General features: G+C 42.1%; 1 pseudogene; it reads left to right on the forward strand.

Annotated features, from left to right (window-relative positions):
* The first annotated feature begins 22,982 nt into the window (after positions 1–22,982).
* Positions 22,983–24,891, forward strand: LOC117032671 (60S ribosomal protein L12-like; annotated as a pseudogene).
* Positions 24,892–27,324: the final 2,433 nt, after the last annotated feature.

The following is a 27,324-nucleotide window of genomic DNA, read 5'->3' on the forward strand; positions in this document are numbered from 1 at the left end:
GAAGGGGCCCCTTTGTTACTTTTCATGACTCAGCTCCCCAGGTGCTCCTGAGATATGTTTTTCTGCTCCCTGAAGAAACAGATGAGCTTTAATTCCCTCTAAGGCCTCTGCTGATATTTACTTCCCAGCTCAGTTCCAAACAGCCAAGTGAATTTTTCAGAAAGACCACAGCTGGCGTGTCAGGGTCCAGGTAACAATATTAAAATAATCGAGAGAGGAAAAATCCCAGAACCCTATAGGTGTCATTTTCACAGTTTTCTTCTGGGCCTCCTTACGCGCTCAGGGTTAGTCTTTTTTCTCTTCTGTTGTCCCCCTTGGCCATTTTCCTCTGCCTTTTCCCCCCCTCTATATCGCTCCCCAAAGCATAAGCCATGTGTCTATGATACTGAGCAAAGTTGATTCCAAAAGTTTTTTTGTTTGTTTTTTGTTTTTTTTAAAGACCGTTCCTTAGACAAAACACAACCCTGGCTGCAGCTGGAGGCTGCTGGGATTTCTGTGCCTTGTTTTAATGCATGGCCCCTTTCATGAAACCCAGGGGAGTTCCTAGGGGTGGGGATGGAGGAAAAAGAGGAGGAGAGGGAGGAGAGGCGTGAACCTTTACACCCAAAGTGGGACTCACAAGAATTTACAGCCGTTTTTTCTGGAGACCGTTAAGATTTTACTGCCCTAGTACCAGCAGTTACAATGCTCCATGGAGTTCAGAGCTGAGCCCCTGCCAACGATCCTCCATCTCACTAATGCTGGAAAGAGGCCAACTCTACTGCAAGTTCACTCAGGAAGAGAGAGGGAGCTGGCTTAAGTGGGAGGTGGGTCAGAGGAAAGATAGAAATCCAGAAAGTTAAGTAAAACATTATAAAGTTACACTTAGGCTCCACATTCAGAGCTGGTTTGGGTGACTTTTTACCATTTAATAGCTTAGATATCAAACAAATGATTTAACCACTCCAAGTCTGGGTTTCCAATCTGTAACCTACCGGTCATAACAGCACCTACCTTATTGGATTGTCATGAGGATTAAATAAGATAAAGCCTGTGTTTAGTAAAGTGTCTGGGTCACAGCAAGAGCTTCATAGATACTATTTTATATTGATATAAATAATGACATTACAAGAAAGGAGAGACTACCAAGTTCACACTTTGTCTAAGTGTGAGTGTGTATGGAGAAGAGACATACTTTCTTTTATAACCTCTAAATAGTCCCTTCTGTGGCAACTCTCCCACCCAAGCCTGCTGAGTACTTTGGGTGTGAAGGGAAAGACTAGTAAAAAGGAAGAAATGTGAAAACAAAAAACAAACAACAACAAAAAAACCCAGAGATAATGAAAGTAAAGGAGATTTATAGAGGGGAATAATTGGGAAAAGACATGCAAAAAAAAAGAAAAAAAAGAAAAGAAAAAGAAACTAAGTGAAAGAAAATGGAAATTGTCAAAGATGGAAAGAAATTTTGCAGCTGGACATAGACTGAGCAGGAAATCCCGACGAGAAGCGAGAGGCCTAGGTATCTGGAAATGTGCAGGGTTTGGTTTGCTGGCCAATACCTCCTTTGGGGAGGTAATGACTCCTAAAAGCCACGAGCCTGTGGGTAGTTAAAAGGAACCTAAGCAGCAGAGCAAAACTTCCTGCAGAACATATAACCCCTCTGTATACCTTCTGTCAATCACAATTCCTCCCTCACCAACCCTCACCAGCCACTGATCAATGACCCAGCCCTAGCTGCCACAGTCTCACACCTGCAGACATTACTGCAACACTAAGAGAGACTTTGTTCCCTAAGGTATGTTCGACATTTTGTGCATTGGGTACGTACCTCTGCTGCAAAGGGTTGGGCTAAATTACCCAATGCCTGGAGCTTGGTAAGTGCTCAGTGTTTGTTGAATGAATGAACAAATGAATGAGCAATGCTGTATACGTGAGACAGGCCTATGTGCAAACAAGCCAACAATACCGCTGATGGCCACAGGGCTTCTTTTCTGGGGGGATACAGTACTCTGGAATGAGATAGTGGTGATGGCTGTCCAACCTTGTGAATGTACAAAAGCCCACTGAATTGTCCACTCTAAAATGTCAGTTTTATAGTATACGAATTATACCTCAATAAAATACATAAAGAAGCATAAGCTGTAGCCTTGGGGAAACAGTCATGACTAGCACTTCTCTTCCCATTTACTCTCAGCAGTGGGTCCTCTTCCCATCCCCTTGCTCTTTCTCAGAACATAAGGACGAAATAATGACCTTAAAAAGTCTTTTTCCAGTTTTTCTAGGATTTTCAACTTCTCTTGAAATCTATGTAAGGACTAAGGATGGTTAGAGTTCATAGAAATGAGGGGGCTAAATAAGAGGGGCTCAGTTTCCTCTTGAACATTTCCCTAGGGACCACGTATACTTTTCATGCTTGAACAGTCCTGAAGACAGAGATTCACTCTCTTAGCAAATCTCTACACGTGGTAGCAGCAACTGAGGCTCAGCAAAGAAACTGTAGGAATCCACGGCAGTATTACCTAATCCTAATGTATATTGGCCCTGAAGTAACTTTAGGAAGCCCCTTGTCTTCCCTGAGAGCCAAAGGCTTTCAGATGAACAGAGACGATTTTCCAGATGGGATGAAGAACAAAATCTAGCCATAGATTTGCTTGCTCTTTCAATCTCACTATCCACTCAGAACATTTCCCCACACATAACTATATACACATGGACACCTTCTGAGGATTGGAAATTATTGTTTTCTATGGACACTTCAGTTTTGTGAAATTGTGTGGTTAACCAATATACAGCACAATTCTCAGAGCATTTTTTGTGGAGTTTATTTCAGTTGCTTGTTTGGTACTGGCAAAGGAAACTCCTACATCGTAAGCACCATTTATTACGTCAGTAGTGGACGGCTTGGGCAAACAGGATTTCAGGTTGTAGGCAAGAGTCTGCTCTATTCCTGTAAAATAAAGAGGGAATGAGTCTATACACCACTGCATCCCATTCTAAGGTTTGGGGCAAAGACTGGGTCTCCAAGAAAAGTCGGAAAAAGCAGGCTTATATTTGAAGTTTCTTCTCCAGCATCCTATTCTGAGCAGAATAAAAATGTGAAAAAGTAAAATGCTACTTATTCGAACTTAGTCTTGAACTAAACAAACAAACATGAAAATCTTCATTCCTTCAGAGGCTTCCCTTGAACTGAGGCAGCAGAGTTAGTTTACTGCCTTGCCCTGGGATCTTCTGAAAATCCCACTCAATCATTCCATACTTTTCACAACTCACTGAGAATCTCGGTTTCCAAACCTACACAGTGAGATTAGACATCTTGGGTTCCCAGTTTCGTCACCACTGAGGCCCCATTCCTATATGTTTGCGATGATGTCCCTGTCAGCCAACCAGAGCCTCAACTCCTCATGAACTCTCAGCGCTAAGAACTGAATTTCTTGGCATTATCATCAGTTGTGGAGTTTGTTGAAAGTTAAATGTATGATTCTTCCTGGACTTTTAAAGTTATTGAAGAAAAGCTTTTTTTTTTATTTTTTTAAATTTTAAGTGTGTTTTTCCAGGACCCATCAGCTCCAAGTCAAGTAGTTGTTTCAGTCTAGTTGTGGAGGGTGCAGCTCACAGTGGCCCATGTGGGGATGAAACCAGCACCTTTGTTGTTAAGGGCATTGCGCTCTAAAAAACTGAGCTAACCAGCCACACACCAAAAGCTTTTAAACACTTTTTTTTTCCTTTGCCTTTGAGGATCTCCTACCCATTCAAGGACCCTAGGTTGGGACAAGCTGACCAGATAATCTGTGGGACCCTTCCCAATATCAAGATTCTCTAAGTCTGGAAAAGTAAGAGCGAATGAGTAAGTCACGAGTTACCTGGGTTTGGCCCTCCTTTCAGCCCACCCAGAAGATTCTCCCTGAAAAACAGAGTGGCCCACTAACTGGACTGCCCACTCAGGATCAGCTATTACTGTCCTCATAGTTAGGGAAAAGCAACGCAAAACCAAAAAATAATCATTGTTTTGGATTGAAATCCTAGTTGTTCATTTCCTTCAAATGTCCTTGTTCTAGAAATTAAAGGAAACAGCTTTTCTTTTACCTTTCCCAACAAGACTTTGTGAATACGGGAGAGGGAAAGATTCTTATGCACTGTGCCTCAGGTAGTAAGTCATAAAACTCTTGCACTCAGAAGGACTCTAAAAAAAATCTTTACAGAGAGGGAAAGAGGCATTGAGCTGTAATTCAAGAGAAAGGGAAAGGAAGGGAAAGAAAGAAGACATCCAGAAGCTTGGAGACACTATAGTTTCTTTCCCAGTCTCTGCCCCTTGTAAGGAAGCAGAGGCCCACACCCCCACCCACCCCCTCTGTCTTATACCTTGTAATGGGATAGGGCTTTCGACACTGTGGCTGGCGATCTGTTACTATCAAACCTCCATCAGTGCAGAAAGACCAGGGTAGTGGCCATACAACCAAGACACCGATTCCGGTAGCCCTTCTCACAGTGGCCAGTACGGTCACAGGTGAGGTCTCCAGTGCCAGCAAGCTTGCAGCATGGCTCGCCTTGTCCATTTTTATTAAAATGCTTAGTTTAACACTGCTTAATTTTAAAGACCAAGATCAATTCCCCCCCCACCCCACTCCCCGGTAAGCCTAGGTGTCTTTACTCATCTGGGGACACGGGCAGTTGCTCAGCATATTCATTAGTGACCTAATTGACGCACTGAGGGTATTTTATATCCCTCTTTGGAATGTCAAGGAAAGACATTTCGATAGCCACAATTTGCATACCTTTCATTGCACCTCACTAGTCCTCGCTCTTCCTTCCCGTAGCACCTTAAGCTTTGTACTTTGCCTTCCTCCATGCTCCTTCAAGAAAATGCTCCGCGTTTTCAGGTTGACCATGTAGGAAGGTAACCCACTTCTCGGTGGCCCCCAGCAGAGTTTATATATTATTTGTTGATCGGGTTGATTTTGTATTGCTCCTCTAAAGAAACTGGAAAGTCATTCAAAGAACTTCTGGAAATAAGCATGCTTGAAAGTGCCTTTTAATCATCATCGTCATTGCCATCATTCTCTCTATCACTGTGCTTTAAATCTTTCCATAAACAAACAATAAACTGAACTTTTGGTGTCAGAAAAGTAAAAGGTTGTTTGCTGTTTTCCACATTTATTGACAGTGCGCGGGAGCCTGAATGTGAAGCAAAGTCAAGTCTGCTGGTATTTAAGGAACATGTGACACTCAGGACATTGAACCTTTCTCTTCAGCTCCTATGCTGGGGGCATCTTCAAACACAAAGATGAAGAGAGAGTGGAAGCAACATGTGAATTCTACTCCATGCTATATGCACTGTGCCTGGGTCATCTCAGTTACTACAACCCCAAGCAGCGGGTGTTATTCCACACCTTCCCACATTTTTGTCTACCACAGCTCAGAGTAAACCACCTGACCCTGTTTGGTATGGGCAGTGCTCCTACGTTTGTTTGTTTATTCCTTCTATCCTGGTCGCCATTCCCATTTCACCACCACACCCCACAGGCAATGTGCTCGTGTGTATTTGAATGTGTTCTTGCAGTAAATATTGCTCTCTGTGTGTGTTTTTATTGATATAATTGGATTCTAGGACAAGATTTTTTTTCACATTTTAATCTCACGTCAGGAAGTCTATCTCTCGCAATCAATTGTATGTCGTAGTTCAATGGGCAGAGTTACTTCCTGAGTCAAAACATAAAATAGTGCTGCGTCGTACAGTAAATGGCATTTAGACTTGATGAAATTTGGTACATAACACATTCTATTTCTTGCTTTCCCCCCTGGCGTACCAGTTTAAGACCATGCATATTGTCACGTACTCATTTCATTGGTTGCTTCTAGTGGCTGCCCAGCACTCTAGGCGGGCCTCCAGCACACAACATCTGTCCACTCCCCGAAACCACAGACAGTACCAGAATAAGCAGCCTTGTGTGTATCCCCTATGGATTAGTGTAAGCATTTCACTGGGATAGTGTATCTAGGAGTGACATGGCTGGCCCATAGGTGTGTAAATACTACCTTGACTAAGTAGAGCCAGGCTGCTCCCCAGAATATCCATGTTTTCCCAGCAGAGCGTGAAGAGCCTCTGTGCCCACGTCTCTGCCATCCCATGGCATTACCCAGCCTCCTCCTTTTGCCTTTGAGAAAAGAGAAGTTTGCGTGAGTAGATTTTCTTCCCTTTTATCAAGAAGAAGTAGATGTAGGAGTGGTCTGGGCTATGGCCACATGGATGAATTACGTGGTTTCTTGATCTGCATTTGCTCAGCAATTTAAGAATGTCCCTTTTAGCCTCTCTGGGCATCGGTGTTCTTGTCCTCTCGTTAAAGGAGCAGTATTCGATGATGTCTGAGGCTCTTTCCAAACCTATAAATCTCCAACTGTGAATACGCTTTAGTCTATCACTAGCAGTCACCTCTGATGGCCTTCTAGGGTCTCCGCGGGCTTCAAGATGTTGGAAATGGCAGGATATTTCTGTGTCTTTTCATCTAAGTGACAAGAGAACCTAATGAATAACCAAGCGCCCACGTTCAATGCTACCCTCTTGGATATGAATCTCCTCTCCCAATCTCTCCCCACTCTCAACTGAGACAATGCCAGAAATAAAAGACGAGGTACTCAGTGTACTTTTGCAAAGCCCAAGAGTATGTTAGATTAGGCTTTGTTCCCATCTCAAAAGCAGTATTTTCCCTGTTCTGGTGAGGGATTTCACTAAGGCAAAGTCCATACACGGAAATGACATCACCCAAACAGGGAGAAGCCAAAGGTCTATTCTCAGCCATTTCTTGAATAAGGGTAGAGAACTGAGAGATGAGTTGGGGGTTGCTTTGAGAGCTCGTATGACTAAATACTCGTTCGCCACTTATTTTTCTCTCCACTGGATGAGGTTTTGCAGACTCTCCTGGCTGACAGCCAAGGCCTGCCAGGGACCATTAGTGTGTGTCCATGTATGCCAGTCTCACCAGATGCACTTCCGACAGCTCCCTAAGGAATATCAGACCTTTTGGGACCTCACAGATGACAGTTTGGCAGTTCATTTCCACCAGCAAATTTCCACATTCAAACCTATCAGTTCCTTCCCATGGAACATTCTGGTTGGGATTCTAAATTTCGGAAACCTGAAAAGGCTATATTTTGGCCAAGTTTCAGCTCCCTGCTATCAGGAAGAAAGAGATAAAGCACACCACTCTCTATGGAAGGAAATTCCAAGGAGTGACGTCCCATGGTTCTAAGCCCTCATCCTAAGAGCTGGTATCTCTTCTGTTTCTCTTTCCTGAGCCCATATAGTTCAAATTTGCTTACCCAATACACCTCTATCTATCCCAGCATTGTAAAGGGCAGGGTAGGAGTTGGTACTAAGGGGTACTCAACTATACGCTCATGTGCGTGCTGTCTCATGTAATTCAAACATTTTGTTATCCTAAACAAATGACACTCGGCTGGCTCTTTTGCCCTTGCCTTTTGTATGAGCTGTCCCAATGGGCCCCTTTGTCGGCAGCAGAATTCAATCTTCTCCCCTTGGTAGCCAAGTTGGGAGATTTATTTTACTCTGCTATGGCCCGAGTTTGCTCATTAGGAAGAGCTGCTTAGCCAGTTCACAACAGCTCTGCAGGGCCTGGATGGGAAATCTAGGATCAGCCCACACAGAATATTGCTTTGGCTTAGCTGCAGGATTATGGTTCAGAGTTCCAACATGCTGGCCTTCACTTACTTTGCAGGGTCATCACAAGGACACATGGGGCCCTGTACTGCTAGGGCTGCTGGGGTAGTACTGTGTCTGGGGCTCATTGCTTCTTTGTTAAATACGTAATAGAGTATTATCGCAGAAAAAAAGCAGTGTACAGGGAAGTCGAATTTGATTGATCACACTGAGATAAAGCAACAGTATAACCAGCCTCGTCAGTTCACACCAGGTTTTATACCAAAAGTGTTTTGAGAAACAAAAACAGTTTGTGATTTGTAGATCTCATTTTCAGATGTGGACATGGCAGATAATGAGTTGTGAACCTAATTAATGGGAAAAGCATCCCTAGCCTTTGGCACTAGAAAGACAGATTCCGAACCCATCAGGCTAATTTGGGAGAAGTTGCATACCTGCTGTGAGGTTCAGTTTCCTCAGCTGTAAAAGTGAAGGTTATTGTAACTATCTTGCAGTGTTACTTGGAAGATGAATGAGACAGTGTATGTGCAGCGCTTAGCTGACAAAGGGTAAGTACAAGTTGAGAACCAACAAGTTCAGGACCTGCCTGCTGGGTGTGTAAAGAACCAGTGTGTGTCTCACAGCATCCAAAGAGATTTTCCACTAGACACACGACTCATACTCACTTGGATGCATATCAATCCCAAGATTTAAATGTACTTTGAGCCAGGTGACTAAATTCATACAACGCACAAGACCCAAAACAGAAATGAGAAGTACAGTATAACAGCTGGTAAGTAGTACGTGCTCCCCAAGTGCCCGGTCTGGGCTAGAGCACCTTACATCCACCAGCTCCTTCAGTTCTCACAACACTATGAGGGAGGTATTATCTCCCACATACTATTGATGAGGGAAATGAGTCTCAGAGGAGTGAAATGATCATCCAAGCTCATAAAAGTAGGAAGTGGCAGAGCTAGAGTTCACTTCTAAGTCTAATTGACTACAAGAATCACGCTCCAAACCTCTACAAATCTTATTCCCACTGGCAAATAAGAAATGACAGTCATAGATTTTATGTGAGAAACCCTTAAGCTCTCAATAACTGGAAATGGAATGCTACAGCAGTAGAGCTTTGGTGGGAAGAGTCCTGGGCCCCCTTCATCACAGTCTGTCCCCTTAGTCATGTCCCAGCTCCTTGAGGACCCCCACTAGGCCAGGCAGGGACAGAGCCAGGAAGCCACAATCCTTTTAAGGACTTGCAAAAATGTTTTACTATATCACAAAATAGGAAGAAAAAATGAATATAGCAATGGAGTTAAAAAGGATAATTTTTAATACATTTATATGGAGGAAGAGGTACAAAAAATCAAAAGTACTTGGGGCCCATGAAAATCATGATGGGCTCCTGCCAGCTTTCTTAAATAACCTAGAAAGTGTATTGTGCATAACTGTAATCCTCGCATAGCATTGCCTCCTCTTTCATTTATTTGGGGAGTTAGATCATACATCATTCTAGAAATTTTTAAGTAGGAAACATATGCTTCTCTTGGCAGGCTATTCTTTTTTGGCTAATATAAAAGTTGATACAAATGTGTCCAAATACTCAGATATACAAATGTGAATAGATACTTAAAGCTCAAGATGTGCAAGCTATGTCCAAGGACTGTGTACCCCAACTTGTCCATGGGCATACCTTCCCAAGCACTAGGGGACAGCCCTAGGAACTTCACTGTAAACATATTCACCAACACACACACACACACACACACACACACACACACTTCTTCAACCATAAAACAAATAGACAAGGAGCCAAGGAGATCAAATTACCACCCTATGAAAAGTTACAAAGAGAAAAATCCCAGATTTGGAGCCCAATCTGTGGTGGGTAAATAAAGGGGCTGTGGGGACAGAGTCCCAGAGGGCAGTTTCCAGGCTCTCGGCCTCACGGCCTCACGTGGAAAGGTGCTCGCTCGGTTATTAGATGGCCATTAGCTGTTACCAGTTAGCCATTAGCCACTAATACAACTGCCATGGCTACATTGGCAAGGGGTTTGTTGGTCGGCTGGCAGGCAGGCAGGCAGGCAGGCAGGCAGTGAAGCAGATGGCAGGTTGTGGATCATGTGGCTCCTGCTTCCTGCGTCTCCAAACCAGCCACCAGCGAGAAACAGTGGTATGACTCCCCTATCTATGGCTCCATTCGTGTTCCTCTTTGGCCTCACCATGTCCTGCGTTGGTGAGCGGGGAGCGGGACTAGAGACCCTGCATGACAGGGGCTCTGGCAGTGAGGAAAAGGACCAAGCTGTACAAGTTGAGCCAATGGATGTATTCTTACTATTTTTTGAGGTCCAAGACCAGAGAGTGTTCATTACTGATGGCTCTCAGAATCTCCCCAATTAGGCCTCCCTGGGTTTTGAGGGGTTCCAGATCTACACAACCCAGCAGAAACATCAGATTTGAGGATGAGTTGGGGGTTGAAGGGATGGGAGAAGGGGAGTGGGTACAATCTTTCTCAGGGGCTCCACGGTTAAAAACCAGTTCAGAAACAGCTGAAAAGCCACAGAAACAGCTCTCTCATTAACTGAAACCCTTTCCCCTCTTTCCTTTCCCATCTGCCCACAATTCTCCTCCCAGAATATACCCAGCAAAGCAGCTGAAGGAAAGGGCTTCGATGTCTTATTCCGTAACATCAAGTTAGTTTTCATTACTTAGGGGTGAACATGTAAGGTGACCTCTGGGCAAAGATCCCTTCCAGACGTGCCTGTTTGGAATCAAATTCCCAACCCGTACTGATAAGATGTGTGCACATAGTGGGGCCTTGGGCCTCGATATCGTTCCGATAATCCTCACTTAACTAGACTCTTAGGAGATTTAGGCGTTTGGTCCACTAATTCATTCCACAAAGATATAATGCCTTCTATTGAAATAATAATAATAGGCAGGGGAGGGGGAGGAAGAGGCAGGAGAGGGAGGAAGAGGAGGAAGAGGAGACAGGAGGAGGAGATAGCTGTGTGCCTGGTGACGTGTAAAGGACTTTATCTGCAGTGATCTCATGTAATCCTCACAGTTTCATGGATTAGGCACTGTTATTACGGAGAAGGAATTTTACAGGCAAGGATACTGGCAACGTTAAATAATTTACACAAGTTATCACAGCTAGTAAATAGGTCCGACGCAATGTAACTCCGATTTGTCATTGTGTAATTTACATTGTTTTTCTCTCGTTGTTATTTGTCATTTAGGTTTTTCCCCAAATGTTAACTACTGGAAATAATATGACAGTGTACTTTTTGTACATAAAGCTTTTCTTATTCTTGATTATTTTCTTAGAATAAATTCACAAAGTTCTCTACAAAATGGTTCAAATATATATATATACATGTATATATATGTATATATATATACATATATATATATACATATATATATATATATATATGTATTTTTTTTTGGCTCTCACTGTGTATTGCCAAATTGCATTTTAAAAGGCCTTGCTAATTTACACTGAGAATATCACTATACGAGTGACCTATTTTTCTCAAATCCTTTCCAATACTGTCTAATTGCTGATAAGATTTGGCCACTCTCTGGCCACCATTCCTTGTTCAAAGGGTCTCAGGAATTCCGTTTCGGTGGCTAACAATTCAAAGGCTGTGAACATGTTGGATTATAAAAGGCTCCAGGAAGGTCCACTGCCTCTTATGGCCAGTACCTAAAATTCTACCATTAGGGACTCATCCTTTTGGCTTAAATCGTAGAAGTTTTCTAAAATGCCCCCTGGAAGGTGTTGCTTTTAAATGGCCCTCAGTTATTTGTATTCTGTTGTGAAAATGAGGAACCAGATTGTTTTGAGGAACAAGAAAGGAAGCCAGGATATTAAAGTTCTGGGGGTGAGGAGTGGATGGAGGCTACTGGGGAGAAATTGAGAGCCAAGAAGAAAGAAGGTGCAAGTCTGTTCCCTTCCCCATCTAGCTAAGGGTACACTCTGATTTTCTTCTCCAGTGCTAGTGCATAGGAAGATGGTTTTCATTTATTCATTCATTACACACACACACACACACACACACACACACACACACACACACAGAGTTGAGTGCTTACTATGATATAGATATGTAGTGTTGTAAGTGCTGGAGAGGAATACATCAGTGAACAAAACAAAATCTTTGTGCTAAGGAGGCTTAGGGAGAGAAGATACTCAAACAAATAAATATATAATGTGATATTAGAAAGTAATAAATGCTGTAAAGTGTTGTCTCTAAAGCGGTAAATTGCCAGAAGCCAGAGTCTCTGACCAGGACTCAGGGGTAGAGAATCTGCAAACTCAATGGTGTGGGGCATGTACGTAGGACCGAGGGATATGGCAGGAAAATACCAATTACCGGCAAACCAACCACTAGCAAACAGGGCAACTTTCTGATTCGTGTTAGAATATACTCTACACCCCTTTGGTTTCCCCCAACAAAGATGTATGATTTTACTTTATTTCTTTAAATTAAATTTATTGGGGTAACACTGGTTAATAACATTATATAACATGCATGTGTACAACTTTATAGTACATTCAAAGATCTATGATTTTTGTTACCAGGTTCCTCCCTTGGTTATAAAAATGTGAAAAAATGTATCTAAATACACTATTGTTCTCGGCTGTTATTGTTCTCTGTCTAGATACAGTGTATTGTTCTATAGCAAGAGCCTCCCAGCTCTTGCAGCCTTCCCTCAGACAGTGCCTATAGCTGGAAGAGTAGAAAGCTCTGGAAGTCAAGGTTCTTCCTAACTCACTGCTGAGAGACTCCGGCCAGGCTCCTAACTGCTCTGCCCTGGGCCTCAATTAACCCCAATTAGGCAGAATGAGGAGTTTAGACTCTAGAAGGAAGCTCTCCATGGTCCCTTCCAACCCCAGCCCTCTTTTTCTACCCCAGCTTGCATTTCTGCCTGTGAGGCTTCAAGTACACAGCAGGATTAATCCATCAGGTCAGCTGGGCTGGGAAAGGAAGGGAAGCAGGCAGAGCAGGAAATATCAATGATATTGCACTCCAGTGAGCACTCAAGAGGCTCCATTCATGGGCCAACAAAACCTGGGAGAAGCCTGGGACTTAATCAGCCAAGGAGACTCCAGCAGTAGGAACAAAGGAAATCACAGCCCAGCTTGGCAATCCAGACACAGCTTCTGTGTTCTCCCTGAGGCCTGAGCCCATTCATTGGCTCCCTCAGTGCGCGTGCAAGGCACACACACACACACACACACACACACTCACACACACATGATTACAGGTTTCCAGAAGGTATGGGAGGACAAGAGGCAAAGACAAAGCACCTGAGGAATTAGGCAATAGCTGATATGATTGAGCAAGAGCCTCATTTTAGCACTACCTTTCAGGCCATGCTCTAGGAATGCTTATAGTGTAATTTCTTTTATAGTTCAATTTCTTTTTAATTAAGATATTTTTATACTCAACAACCAAGGAACACTTCAGTGGGGTTCAAAATGAAATCCTCGTATGGGTTTCTGCATAAAACCTTTTAGGGTCCTGGAGTATTTCAGTTTTTCAGCATATTATAGCAGATGCAATACTTTGTACCACGCCTTTCCTTAGAACATCTAGCTAGGCTTTTTGTTTTGTTTTGTTTTTTTGGTATTCCAACATCCTTCTAGTGAAGTAAGTTGAGATTATGCATAGCTCCATTTTATAAGTAGGAAAACTAAGGTTGTGTTTCTTGCAATTACTTATTGTGTCTACAGTATGCTGCTGTCATCACTGGCACCGACTTCATCCACAGGTGTGGTCATTGTCCCTGAACTGATGGTGGTGAGAATGAGCAGATTGTCATCATCCCTCCACAGGCACGTGCCAGAAGGAGGATGAGAATTTAAGATGCCACACAATAACCACTAACCATGTTACTTTTTCCTGTGACTTTCTGCTGCCCTGTACTGTCATAAATTGCATCTTTCTGAAGGCAAGTCTGAGTAAATTCCCATACATGAGTATGTATTAGTGTTTCAAATAATGGGCATTGTCTTTGTGAGGGGTGCATTGTCTTAAAAAGGAGCTGGAGCTGTCAGCAGTCTTTTTTGCGGTCTTCCACTAAGGTACTTACTATTAGGTTGGTGCAAAAGTAATTGCAGTTTAAAATGTTAAAAATAATTTCAAAAACCACAATTACTTGTGCACCAACCTAATATATTGCTTTAAGAAGAATCCTGCAGGCAAAGACTACAGCTTATTATGTTCAGTTATCTCTCTCCAAGGAATGAGTAAGAAAGATGAGTTGTCATGACCAGTACATGACAGACATGGTTTCTTCTTTTAAACTATGATATTTGTAGCCACAACTAATTATAGGAAAAAAAGATGGAGAAGATGTTTCTTTTCACTTGGGTGGAGCTATTTTTCTTTTCTGTGCTCCTCTCCCTACTTGTGATTTGTTCTTACCTAAGAATTGGGTAGCCTTTGTCATTCCATCAAAATGTTCTTGATCTTAGCTTGAGCCCTGATGGGTCCCCAACACAGAACCCCTACGTCTCCTTTCATCAATATGTTCCAGTCCAGGGTCTTGATTTTCTAGTCTAGTCTTGAGTTCCTGGTGTAGGATAATTTCAGGCACAGAGAACTTTGGGGGCCAAAGAGCCTTTCTGCAGCACCCCTGTCCAACTCCTCATGGGGGGTCTGCTTGTGAGTCGAGTCTGGCCCCTTCAGATCGCTCTTCTCCATCATCACAGAGAGAGCCCAAGTTCTTGGCTGGTAAGCAAAGCAAAGGAAGCAGTTGCCATTGTAAAACTACTGGGAACCTCTTTGTAGAGAAAGACCTCTGGTGGCTCCATTGCTTCCTAAAAGATCTACTGTAAATTATCCAGAAGCCTCTAGACCCCTCCCTCATCACAGGTCTTGCCTTCCCACTCTACTCTCGGTCCAGATAAAAACATAGCCTCTGCACACCTGTCAGCCCCTTAGACTTACCCCCTCCATCTCCGGAGTTACTTTCTGCTTTGGTGACATCTTTCGTCAGAAGGACTCGGAGGTGTTTTGCACAGCTGCCCACGGTGGGTACAGTATATACTCGTGCGCTGGCGGAGCTGAACATATTGCCACGGTTGGGATGACATCCTTCTGCTGTAAAATTCCAATAAAAGTTGTCGACTGGGACAGTGTTCGTCCACAGGTTCACAGTGGGCTATGAGGGTCTGCCTGGTGAGCCATGAAAGGATTAGAGCATGTCTTTTGGGGGGAGGCCTTCATATAGTAGAAGATGCAGTAAGTGAGCGATGGGCCTCTTGCCATAGTCCAAAAAGTTTGAGAGCTTTGGATAAAAGTGTAGCCTTGCCAGGAAGCAAAGGGATGGTTGTTGTTTTTGAAGAGTATCTTCTGAGAAGGTTGGCTGATGGCCTTTGCCTCAGGGACTCGTCACCGTCATTTCAGGCTTCAAATCCTGACTCTTCTGACGTCATTACAATAGCATCCTCCCCGCCCCCGCCCCCAGGTGACGATACAGAAGCAGCAAGCCTGTGTACATCCACATCTCTCTCTCTCTCTCTCCCTCTCCCTCTCTCTCTCTCTCTCTCTCTCTCTCTCTCTCTCTCACACACACACACACACACACACTCAATGTTAATTTGTTAATTAACCCTGAGAAATACACTTGATAACAGTACTGGTCCTTCACTTGGGCCTGATCAGCACACACCCTCAGAATGAAGGATATGAGTTGAGCTTCAGAAGTGTCTCCATATAGAAGCGCTAGGCGCTGTCACTGAGTCAGGGGCCAGGAAAACCCCTGTCCAGGATACAGCCTGGGGGGGCTTACCAGTGTTTACCTCTATAGACCTCCTTTTTCGTTTATAGCTGAGTGTTTCCCCCCACCCACCCCACTCCCCAAACAGACACATTCAGTTCAGAGGTGTTCTTTAAACAGTGCGCATTTGGCTGGTTGGGTTCTAAGTGCTGTCCTGGCTGCTTCCCTGACGTTTCTTCTAGTTCACCTTGATTGGTAACATAGGTCTTCCCAAGCCTTTGACTCACACATTTTGGAATGATTTCTTGGTTAATCACAAATGGCTTGGTTAATCACAAATGGCTAATCACATTCATTATGTATGGATGTGAGTAGTTTAACTCTTCCAATGAACTGTGTTTCCAAAGTCTTAGAATACATCTTCCTGTGACCTCTAGGCCCTGTAATGTCTTGTGTTCTGTTGGTAGGTGCAAACTCTCCCCCAAATCACAGATACTGAATCATTGTAGTCCACACAAAATGCCCTCTTCTGAATCAGATGGTAGCTTTTACTGCTTCAGTGGAACCAGCTCTAGGCATTCTTCCCAGACTGCATACAAGGAGCTGGGGTAATAGTTGGCTGAGTCCCCAGACAGTAACTTTTTGAACAACAGAGGAATCAAATAAGAGATGAAAGCAGCTGCAAATAATATGTGTGTGAACTGAAAAGTTAGCAACCCCTGTCCTTGGGTAGGGCAGGGGCAGAAGTTGAATTATCCTATGTCTGAATCACTTACTAGTTGTAACTTTCAAGATGATCCCAGGTCCTCAAGTATCACTTGCTCAGCAAACATCTACTGGTAGTCTTCTACATGCCAAGCATTGAGTGTGGGCGTAGGATGAATAAAAGATGAATGAGACACGGTGTGTGCACTCCAGGAACTCAGTCTAGTGAAAGCGGGAACATTAGGCAAGTGGTTCCTGGAATAAGTTATGGGATAATGACTGGCATGAAAGAGAAGGAACATTTGGAATTACCTGGAAAGGCATTCAACCTTGCAGTCCTTCCTGCACGCACAAGGCTGTTTTTCTGCACTGGGAGCCCGGGTCGTCTTTTTTCTCCTTCTCCTTGCCCTCCCACTCTTTCCTCCTGGACTGTGGAGTCTGCCTGTTCTCCCCAACTGAAAGCTGTAGCTGCTGAGTTACAGGGTGAGTCATCTCCACCCACCGACCAGCGCCCCCATCCATGAAAGGAACAAGGATCTTCAGATTGAGTTGAAGTTTGGGCCGATTTATTCATTTATTTTAAGAGGGTTAAGCATGAAAACTCTTATTTGAATATGAATGAACTTCCACACTTCTTTTTTAAAGCACAGGGATTTTGTTAATTGTGAAAAAAAAATCCATGTATCCTAGAATCCTGAGACCTCAGAGCTAGAAACCTTGGACCAGTGGAAGAGAAAAAGCAAGGAAGTAAACTAGCCTGGTTTAAAAGTTAACTAGGAGAGTTGTGTTAATTTTGGTTGGCTAGAGTAAATTCCAAAACCAAGTGAGATGTTCCAAGAACAGATTGTATTGTTCAAAAACTGATAACCCAACATATTATGAATTTGACAAACACTTAAATATCAGTCACCTTAACGAGCGCAAGAAATACTGAGAATGACGGCCTTGGCTCTCATGGTTCCTTGAGGATGTTTCTTCAAAATAAAAAGCATAGCTTCCTAAAGATTCTGCCTGAACTGAAAGTCAATCTGTGCCTGTCTCTCTGTCTCTCCCTCCCTCCCCTCTCTCTCTGTCTTCCTCCCCTCCCACCCCTACTTGGTGGTAGTCATGGGCAGTGTATGTTGGCAGCTGGCACAATGACATCCAGATACTGCTTGGTATGATCCACGATTGGCTACGTGGGCTGTATCACTCAGGCTAAATTATGCTATAGTAACAAATAATTCCAAAATCTTAGTGGCATCAAACAACAAATGTTTGTTTTTCACTCAAGCCGTATATTCATCACAAATCAACAGGGATCTTTGCATATGGTAGTCACTCAGAAATGCAAGTTATGGAGCAGCTACCATCTTGAACGATTCTGGTTATTCTACCAAAGAGAAAAGAAAGCTCTGGAAATTCTCAACACCAGGCTCCAGTCTCCAGCCTGGAAGTGTCACGTGTCATTTCTACACAAAATTCAAAGGCTATAACTAGTTACAATGCCCCATTCAGCCATAAAGAAGCCAGGAAGTTCAATCTCATTCTGTGCCCAGAACGGAGTAAAATGAAATATTTGGCAAACAGCACTGGTGACTATCAGAGTAGTGTGTAGTGGATTTGACAGGTGCTAATCCAAGCTCTAAGATGCTAGGCCACTAGGCGAGTTCAGCCTCACTATAATGGATTCAGTATCCTCGGCCTCAAAAGCACAATTACCTCTAGGTCTCTAGAATGGTCTGATCCCAAGGTGATCATTCCATTCATGCCGTTCTCCAGCCACACACACACACACACACACACACACACAAATGGAGGAATAGGGGATGGGAGGCTAAGTGATGAGATGATTAAATGTAGAAGTTTCAAAACCAGATAGAGTTGGATTTGCATCCTGGTTTCACCATTTACATTTGCCCATGTGAACTTGGGTAAATTTCTTAACTTTTCCGTGTCTCAGTTTCTTCATCTGCAAAATGGAGCTAATAAAGCATAACTCAAAATTTATCATTGGGCTACACTGAGATAAATCATGCAAATCCCATAGCCCAGTGCCTGGTCACTGACAAGTACTCGATAAGTGGCAACCATTATTATTGGTGTTAGAATTGGAATAATAAGCAAATATCATTGCAATGTCTGAAAGAAACATAGCAGATCTGAAGGACAATTTTAAATTGTTGCCTTTTTCTTGAGATCCTCTACAAAGTGTCAAGAGAAAGAAGGTGAGAGAGATGTGCACAAAAAACAATAAATAATGCACACAAGAAAAGCCAATGGTATGACACCGCTGGCACACATATCGCAACATACAATCTTTGGGGATACTATTGTGAACTTCCTCTCCACACACTCCCAAGTACCTTGTCAATTTAGAGGGCCTACTCCAATCTTAGACATTTATTGAGTGCTTATTATGCACAGGCACCTCACGTATATTAGTCCATTTAGTCATTGTGATAAGCCCATCAGCTCGTATTTGTGTGCCCATTTGATGAACAGGAGCCTTTACAGCAAAGTGGGTAAGAGCATAGGCTCTGGTGTCAGACTTAAATCCAGACTCTACCAATAACCAGCTGAGTGACCTCTGGCAACTTACTTTACCACTTGCTCATCTGTAAAATGGGAATAATAATTGCATGTCTTGGGGTGGCTGTGTTCATTAGTTGAGATAATGTAAATAAAATGCTTATCCCCGTGCTTGGCAAGTAACAAAGGCTCAATGGATGTCAATTAGAATTACCAAATAGGAGGAAACCAAGCCTCCAAAAACTTCAGTCATTTGCCCAAGATCACACAGTTAGTAATTAGTAAAATTTAAACTCTGGTCTTTCCAAATCCAAAGCACATGGGCCTGTGTTTTACCACATCATTCCATTATTTACACTCATATAATTGCCCGGAGGACTGCATTAATCTTCTGAAATTTGGGTCAGACAGTTCTCAGGCCTTGTTGGAAAAAAGCAAGAAATCACACGGTGGTCATACTGTGACAGTGGTAATAGGTAAATGGGGTCATTCCATTCTCAGTACTGGTTCAAACAGGCTCCTAAAGATGCTCCTACGGTAGGAAGGGGGACATGGTACTTCAGAGTTTTGTTTACCTCCCGTTGAGTGCGTGTGGTCCATCAGGCTCTGCGCTCGATGATTCCCTACGTTTTCTCCTTTAGTCTCCACATAGACCTTTGAAGGAAGTACTTCTTTCCCCCACTTTACTGAAGAGGAGACTAAGATTCAACTTACCTTACCCAAGGTCATGCAGGTAGAAAATGGTGAAGCTTCTGAAAGATAAATTAGGTTGAAAACTCCCTTTATGCACTGAACAATGTAATCTCATTAAAAAATGCTGTTTTGGTCAACATTTTTCCAGATCGGCAGAGTAATAAATGCTCATTATAAAAAGTTTGGTAAGTTTGCAAAGTTTAAAGAAGCAGGAAAAATTATTTATGACGGTGCCACCCAGAGTTAATCACTGTTAACTTTAGCATAGTTCCTTCAGGTCTTCTTTCTTTTTCATTATATAGTTGAGCTCATACTGCAACAGTGTGTGATGCTGGCTTTTAGGAGACCAAGAATGAATCCAGCAGGTATTTCTACTTAACGATAACAAAATCTTTGGTTATAAGAATTCAGGAACTGATGATAATAACTGCCATGTATTGACTATTTCTATGTGCCTGTCACTGGGCTAAATGGTTTTAATTCAAGTATCTCTTTTTAGCCAGCCCTATAAAACCACATATTATATAATCAAATAACCAGACTATTTATGCAATCCGTATTTTAATGCACTCCATTTTTTAAGAGACAGGGGTAAAAGACAACAAATAAGCTGATAGATCTAATTTATTTTTTTTAAAACTCCCAAACAAAACACTGCCAAGCTGTGGCCTGCGGTCCCCATAAATGTCCTTGTGTTTGCCACTCCTTTTCCATCTGCTGCACAGTGAGGACGGTTGTCCATGCCGATGGCCGCAGTGATGATTCCCAGATTCAAGGAAGTCTAACCACACTTCCCTCTCTCGGTTTGTGCTTGGGGAGGCAAGCACGTGAGCAGCCCAGATTACAGGACTGCTCGATGGGCATCAGAGACAGGAAGTGAACCCCACATCCCTAATGGGACCCGGGTCATATCCCGATTTCTTCCTTTGGCTGTTTTTGCTGGCTCTACAGTAGCCCTCTTGTCCCTGGGCTTCAGGGTCTGGGCTTCAGGACTGCCTTCTCTGTAGCCCCCAGAAATTTCCTTGACTAGCAATGGGCTAGGTGGAAAATGGTAGCTGGATTGCATTTGGGGGGAGTCCTTGCCCTGTGGATGAGGAAGAAAAGGAAAGAAAAGTTTCTTTGAGATTAATGAATGGGCTCCCAGCCAAGTAACATCTAAAAATAGCCTCTATGTGATACGAAAACGGGGACCCCCTAAGGGTCCTAAAGGGAGATGCTTGGGGAGGCTGCGGCCACAGAGATACTAAAGGTCAGGGGTGGACTTTTGGGGTTTGCTGTTTTATGTGTTTAAAGACTAGGTCTGTGTTTTCATAACTGAACTTGCTAATAGCCAGCCACTTGAAATGCTGCTCCCAGCTCTCTGTTTGTTTTAAATAAAAAGATTCAGCCAGTAATAATGGGAGGAGCTGCAAATGACTTCCCCAGTTGGGAGCGCCTGCTTGTTTTTCCTTCTGCCTGGGCATGCTGATGTGCAGGCCACACTCAGGCTCACATATGTGAGGAGAGGGCCCAGGGGAGCCCTCGATCTGTGTATTTATAGAGGACGTGTGTCTAAGAGGGTGTTCAAGTATCAAAATACATAGGTAATTATGGGTGAAAAGAGGAAATCTGTTGTAAGAATTTAAATATACCATGTCTCATATATTCATTTCTTTCTTCTTTCATGTGACAAAACTTTATGGAACACCTGCTATGAGAAGCACTGCACTATTTGCTGTGAGATACACTAATACTTCTAAAGGATGGGCCTTTCTTCCTCCCCCTTCCTAAGCTTACCATCTGATGGGAGTGCTACCTTATCCTTCTCTAAAGCACACACAAGTCACCCACAGTGAGAGATATTGTGCGGTAAATACCTTGGGAATGATACTGATGATAGGTGCTGTACGAACCCAGAGAAATAAATGTTCATTTCTGGCTCAGAGGACATCAAGGAAGACAGGTGGAGTGGGGAGAGAAGGGGGCTAGGTATCACACAGCAAATATCCAGAGGCAAAAAAAAAAAAAAGAAAAATGCATGGAATACCAGGCTTTGCAAGCAGACTGGTTCACTTGGAGAGCAGTCACATGGAAGGTATATTGAAATGAAATTGGAAGCCAGGTGTCAGTTGTACAGAGCCTTGAATGCCGAGTTCAATTGACCTAGACATATACAGGTGGGGTTGGGGGGGAGGTCAGGGATTCAGGAGATAAGAGTGACATTACAGTAGAGAACAGCTCTTCACTTTCTGGATGTCTGCTAGGCCAGCGAGCCATCACTATACCCCAGGGAAAGAAATTTATACAGAATTTGTCAAAGTTGGAAAACAGACATAACCTCAGAATAAAAGATAGTTCTTTAAACTGAACCAATTAACACACATTAATTCAATTATGCCTATGTTTTTCACTATGGCTCACTGGAAAATTCATCACAGCCATTGATATGGCTAAGTTCCTCTTACCCCAATTTCAAGCTCACTGAGGAAGCTTACAACTATTATATGAGTCTACAGCAGAAGAAAGCACCAGAGGCTGCCTTCGTGCATTAGCTGCCACCCTGACCTTGCACACTGCTGTCCTTGGAGCTTTCCTAGCATGAATAATTTCCCTCAAGTGGGAGCTACTCTTGGGACATTGGCTAAATCACGTTTCTGAACCTTCAGAGCCTAAGACCCTGGACTATGGTGAATTCACCAAGGTAAATGGCTCTTTCTAGAGTCCCATGTGGGCAGCTCACCAGCTTTCTCTCTGCTCCTCCTTAGAGAGCACGTCATCCTTCAAAATACTCACAGTTCTGATTAGTGGAAAAGTTTAGCTTATAGACCTAACTGTGTATTGCTTATGTAAATCACCAAGAAGTGAATGGAATAAAATAACCTTACACTAAAAGACCCTAAATGTTTGTACTCTTTTTTGATGATTTAAGGACTATTTCATCAAAAAACACATCCAGAATATATTAGAACTCTCAAAACATAACAGAAAACAAAAAAACCCAATGGGGAAAATAATTGAATAGGCACTTCACCAAAGTGGATATCTGCATAAATGAGTACATAAAAAGTGGTTCAACAACATTAATGCCAATTAAAACCACTTATTATTATGGCTAAAAGAAAAAACACTGACAATCCCAAGTACTGACAAGGGCGCAGAGCAACCGGAATTCTCATACATTGCAAGTGAGAATGCAAAAGGGTAAAGCCACTGTAGATGCTGGCCTTTCAGTTTCTTAAAAAGTTAAACATGCGCAAACCATATGACCCAGCAATCCCACTCCTAGATATTTACCCTAGAGAAATGGAAACTTATTTTCACCACCAAAAGTGTACATGCATATTTATAGCCACTCTAGTCATAATCACCCAAAACTTGAAACAACCCAAACGATCTTCACCAGGGGAATGGATAAACAAAAGCTACTTCAGAATCTTACAGTACTTTGGGGGGAACTTGATCAATTAGTGTCATGAGGCGGTACCATAGGAGGGAAATGGTCATATGTTTTGTTCTATTTACTAAGATTCCAGATAAAATGGTGATTTTTATGCTACTAGAAGCAGGAGAAAACAGGCAAGCTGTTCATTGATGCTTGTGTCAGCCACACGGTGTGTATGAGTGCGTTCTAAGTATGTAAGTATTAAGTATGACATGTATGTTTGAAAGAGTAGAAGGGTGAAGTATGTGACTGGCAGGAGCAAAAGAAAGTCTGCATATAGGGTAAATGAAGGAGTCTCTGTCTGTCAATATTGGCTTCAACCCCAGGACCAAAGTGAGACAAGTGTGTGCGTGCGTGTGTGTGTGTGTGTGTGTGTGTGTTTAAATTTTTTTTTAATTAATGCTTAAACTCACTGAGTGTCTTCATTGAGTGTCTTTAAAAACTGATCTTTTTGGGGTTGGAGGGAGGAAATCCCTGTATTTATGTGAACTCAGGAGAGTAGGCAAACTTAAAGGATTGGCAGGGCAGGAGGCACCGCCAGAGGGAAACATCTAACTCCTACCTCAGTTCAGTCTTTGTCATTTCCTGTCCCGTGTACTGAGGGACACGACTCAGTATGACCCATCTTCCCTACTTCCGAAGTAGAAAAAGTTCTCTTGCTGCAAATCTAAATGTGTTTAATCCGAGGTGGGAAAGCCACTAACTGAATTAAATGAGACATAAATTTACCAGCAGGTGGCAATAGAGATAATTATGTGTCTGGAAAGATTAAAGTTGCATTATTTTATAAGCCAGAGATGGGAACCTTCAGAACTTGATCGGGCCCTAGCGTCGCTTCCCTCTGCCTCACAGTACCTTTCGATGAGATGCAATTGTTCAAGCCAAGATACTGTAGCCAGACCGCTCACCTTCTCCTTACTGAGCCCCGATTTCTAAGGGTGGCTCCTCTAAGACTTTAATGTTTTCAGTTGAAAAATTGGAAATAATGGCAAAATCGTTTATAGTCCCATAAATTAAATTTGTTGTGGTTAAAGGAGTCTCAAAAAGGTGAAATAAAATGCTACTTTCAAATATAACCTCCTGGCACTAGTAAATGAGTCTAACCCAAACTCTCAGAGAACACAAAGACAAAGCAGTGAGGCCGCTTTTTAATGGCAAAGGGACACTAGGTTCCTAAGTGAATTTCTCAGACCTTGTTCATTCTTTTCACACAGGAGAAAACCCTTAGATTTTCAATGGAAAATAACTTTTGATTTACATACCATAATTTCTAAGGCCGTGAAACAGGATCGTTTGGTCATGTCCATGGTGGATAGAAAAATGTTGCAAGAATTTTCAACTGACTGTCCTCACCATAAAACTTACTGAGTGTCCAGTTTCTTCCTGGTTGGCCAGCTTTCTCTGATTCTCTGGTTCTTTCTTTCTCTGGATAGGTTCCTAGACTCCTAACTCCTATTCTCATCCCTCAGACTCTCCTTGTTCCCCAATGGTTCATCACTCCCTTTGATTTCCTAACAATCTCTCCCCTCATAATTGAAAGGGAATTTGGAGTACATAATTTAGAAAAATTAAAACTATGTTGCTTTTGGCTTTTGGCTTGGAGGAGGCCAAAGTGCACCTTTCTTGGGTGGTCCGGAATCTGGGTTCACCCCACAGCAGCCGCCTCCTCTGTGCCACGGAAGTTGGACCCAAACGAGATCAAACTCATATACCTGACGTGCACCAGTCGGGAAGTTGGTTCCACGTCTGCCCTGGGCCCCTAGACCGGCTCCCTGGGTCTGTCTCCAAAGGTTGGTGATGACATCGCTAGAGCAACCGGTGATTGGAAGGGTCTGAGGATCACAGTGAAACTGACCATTCAGAACAGACAGGCCCCCATTGAGGTGCTACCTTCTGCCTCTGCCCTGATCATCAAAGCCCTCAAAGAACCACCAAGAGACAAAAAGAAGCAAAAAAAAACAACAAAACAAACAAACAAAATAAATTAAGCACAGTGAAAACACCACTTTTGATGAGATTGTTAACACGGCCTGACAGATGCAGCATCAATCTTTAGCTAGCTAGAGAACTCTCTGGAGCCATTAAGGAGATCTTGGGGACGGCCCAGTCTGTGGGCTGCAATGTGGATGGCGGCCACCCTCATGACATCACAGATGACATCAACAGTGGTGCAGTGGAAGGCCCCGCTCATTAAGAACTACAAAGGAAAGTATTTCAATTAAAGAGCATTTGACAACCAAAAAAAGCAACAACAAAAAAGCTACATTGTTGCAGTTTGTGGTCTTACATTTAAAGTTTGTGTGTATTCTTTATTTTTCCTCATTTTTTCACAGATCATACGAAAGCACCTTGCTTTTTATTTATTTTTTATTTTTTAACTTAGCCATATATCTTGGTAATCATTCCATACCCATCCAGAAAGAACTTTCTTTTGCACAGCCTCAGACTATTACATTGTGTGGACAGTCCATAATTTATTACCCAGACCACTACAGATAGGCAGTAAGGAAGGATGTTTCCAATTGTATGCTATTACAAACAATTCTGCTGTGAATAACCTTGTTCGGATGTCATTTTGCACATGTGAGCATATGTTTGTAGCATAAATTCCTAGAAGTAGAATGGCTGGATTTAACAGCACGTGCATCTGTAAGTTTAATAAATATTGCAAAACTGTCCTTCTTAGAAGTCATACCCACAGAGATATGAGACTGCCCGTCTTGTTACATTCTCACCACCCGGACTCCTCAGTGTTCTATTTTTCACAATTCGTCTGACGATTCTTATTTGTTTTTCCATATGAACTTTAGAATCTGTTTTTTGTCCCAGTCAGAAATCATGGAGAAATTTGTATTGGAATTGTATTAAATGTACCCGTATAGATTAATGTAGAGAGAATAGGTATCTTTATGATGTTGAGTCTTTTTACTTTGGTCAAGGTTTCATTTCTGTCCTCAGTAGCAATTAAATATTTTCTTCATAGAGAGTTCACATATTTTTTTCTTAAGTTTATCCCTTGGTGTTTTTATTTTTATTGCATCTGACGTCAATGGGATCTTTCCTTCTATTTCTTTTAAGTGGTTGCTGGTATACGAGTATATATGAAAGCTTTAATTTCTGTACCCAGTTTGTTTCTCACCACTTAACTGAATTCTCCTATTATTTGCATTAGAGTCATTTGGGTTTCCAGGGTATGCAATCATATTATGACTCAATAATGATTATTTTTTTCTCTTTTCCATTTTGTGTGCCTATTGTAGACTGAATGTTTGTGTCTGCCAAAATTTTATGTGTTGAAGCCCTAACCCTTCCATATGGGTATATTTGGACATAGGGCCTCTAAGGAAGTAATTCAGGTTAATTGAGGTTCAAAAAGTGGATGAGCCCTGATTTTATAGGATTGTCCTTGTAAGAAGAGATACCAGAGAGATTTTTCTCTCTTTCTCGCTTCACCATGTGAGGACACAGTGAGAAGGCAGCCATCTGCCAGCCTGGAAGAGTTCTTACCAGAAACTGACCCTACTGGCCCTTGATCTTGGATTTCTAACCTCCAGAACCGTAACAAAATACATTTTTGTTGTTTAGGCCACCCAGTCTATTGTTATGGCAGCCCTAGCACACTAATATAACATTTATCTTCTTTATTTTGTTAAATGTATTGGCCAGTCAGAACCAGAACAATATTAAGTAAGTGATAAGTGCGGACGTCTTTCTTTTATTCCAAAATTGCAAGAGAATGTTTCTAGTATTTTTCATAATGCTGGTTTGGGGCTGATAAATATATAATCATGTTAAGAAAGGAAAGGAACCTGTATTTTCTTTTGTTTGTGGTATTATGTTGAAATTTAACAAAAGCCTTTTTAGCATCTATGGCTTTTTCTCCTTAGATCTATTGATAGAGTGGATTATTTTAACATCTTCTGATTCGTAGCTCATGTATGTATTCCTAATGGATATCACACTCGGTGATAGTGTGTTATTCTTTTACTTTGCTGTTGCATTGTGTTTGCTTATATTTTCTTTAGGATTTGTGTGTTGATATTAATAAATGAGATCAGTCTATACTACAGTATACTACCAGCATACTGTTCTATCTATACTATACGGTATTATCAGTATAATATATATATATATTCAGACTGTTCCCTCTGGTGTGAGCTTTGGCAGATTATGTCTTTCAAAGAATTGGTTTATTTCATCTAAGTTTTCAAATTTATTATTTATTCCTTTGTTAGCCTTTTAATGTCCACAGGGTCTGTGGTGATGTTCTGTCTTTCATTTCTAGTTAGTAAGTTATTTCTTCTCTTTTTTTTCTCTTAGTTAATCTGGCTACAGGTTTATTGATTTTATTCATCTTTTCAAAGAACTCGCTTTTGGTTTTATTGATTTACTCTATTGATTTCCTGTTTTCGATTTCATTGACTTCTGCTCTAATTTCTATTATTTCATTTTTTTTTCTGTTTACTTTGGATTTGGTTTTTTCTTCTTTCCTACTTTTCTAGGGTGAAAACTTAAATTATTGATTTTAGATTTTTTTTTTTCTTGAAAGGCAGGTCTTCTGGCAACAAATTCTTTCAATTTTTGTTTGTCTGAGAAAGTCTTTATTTGTCTTTCACTTTTGAAGGAT

The sequence above is a fragment of the Rhinolophus ferrumequinum genome, chromosome 2 (genome assembly GCF_004115265.2).
Source record: "Rhinolophus ferrumequinum isolate MPI-CBG mRhiFer1 chromosome 2, mRhiFer1_v1.p, whole genome shotgun sequence".
Classification (NCBI taxonomy): Eukaryota; Metazoa; Chordata; class Mammalia; order Chiroptera; family Rhinolophidae; genus Rhinolophus; species Rhinolophus ferrumequinum.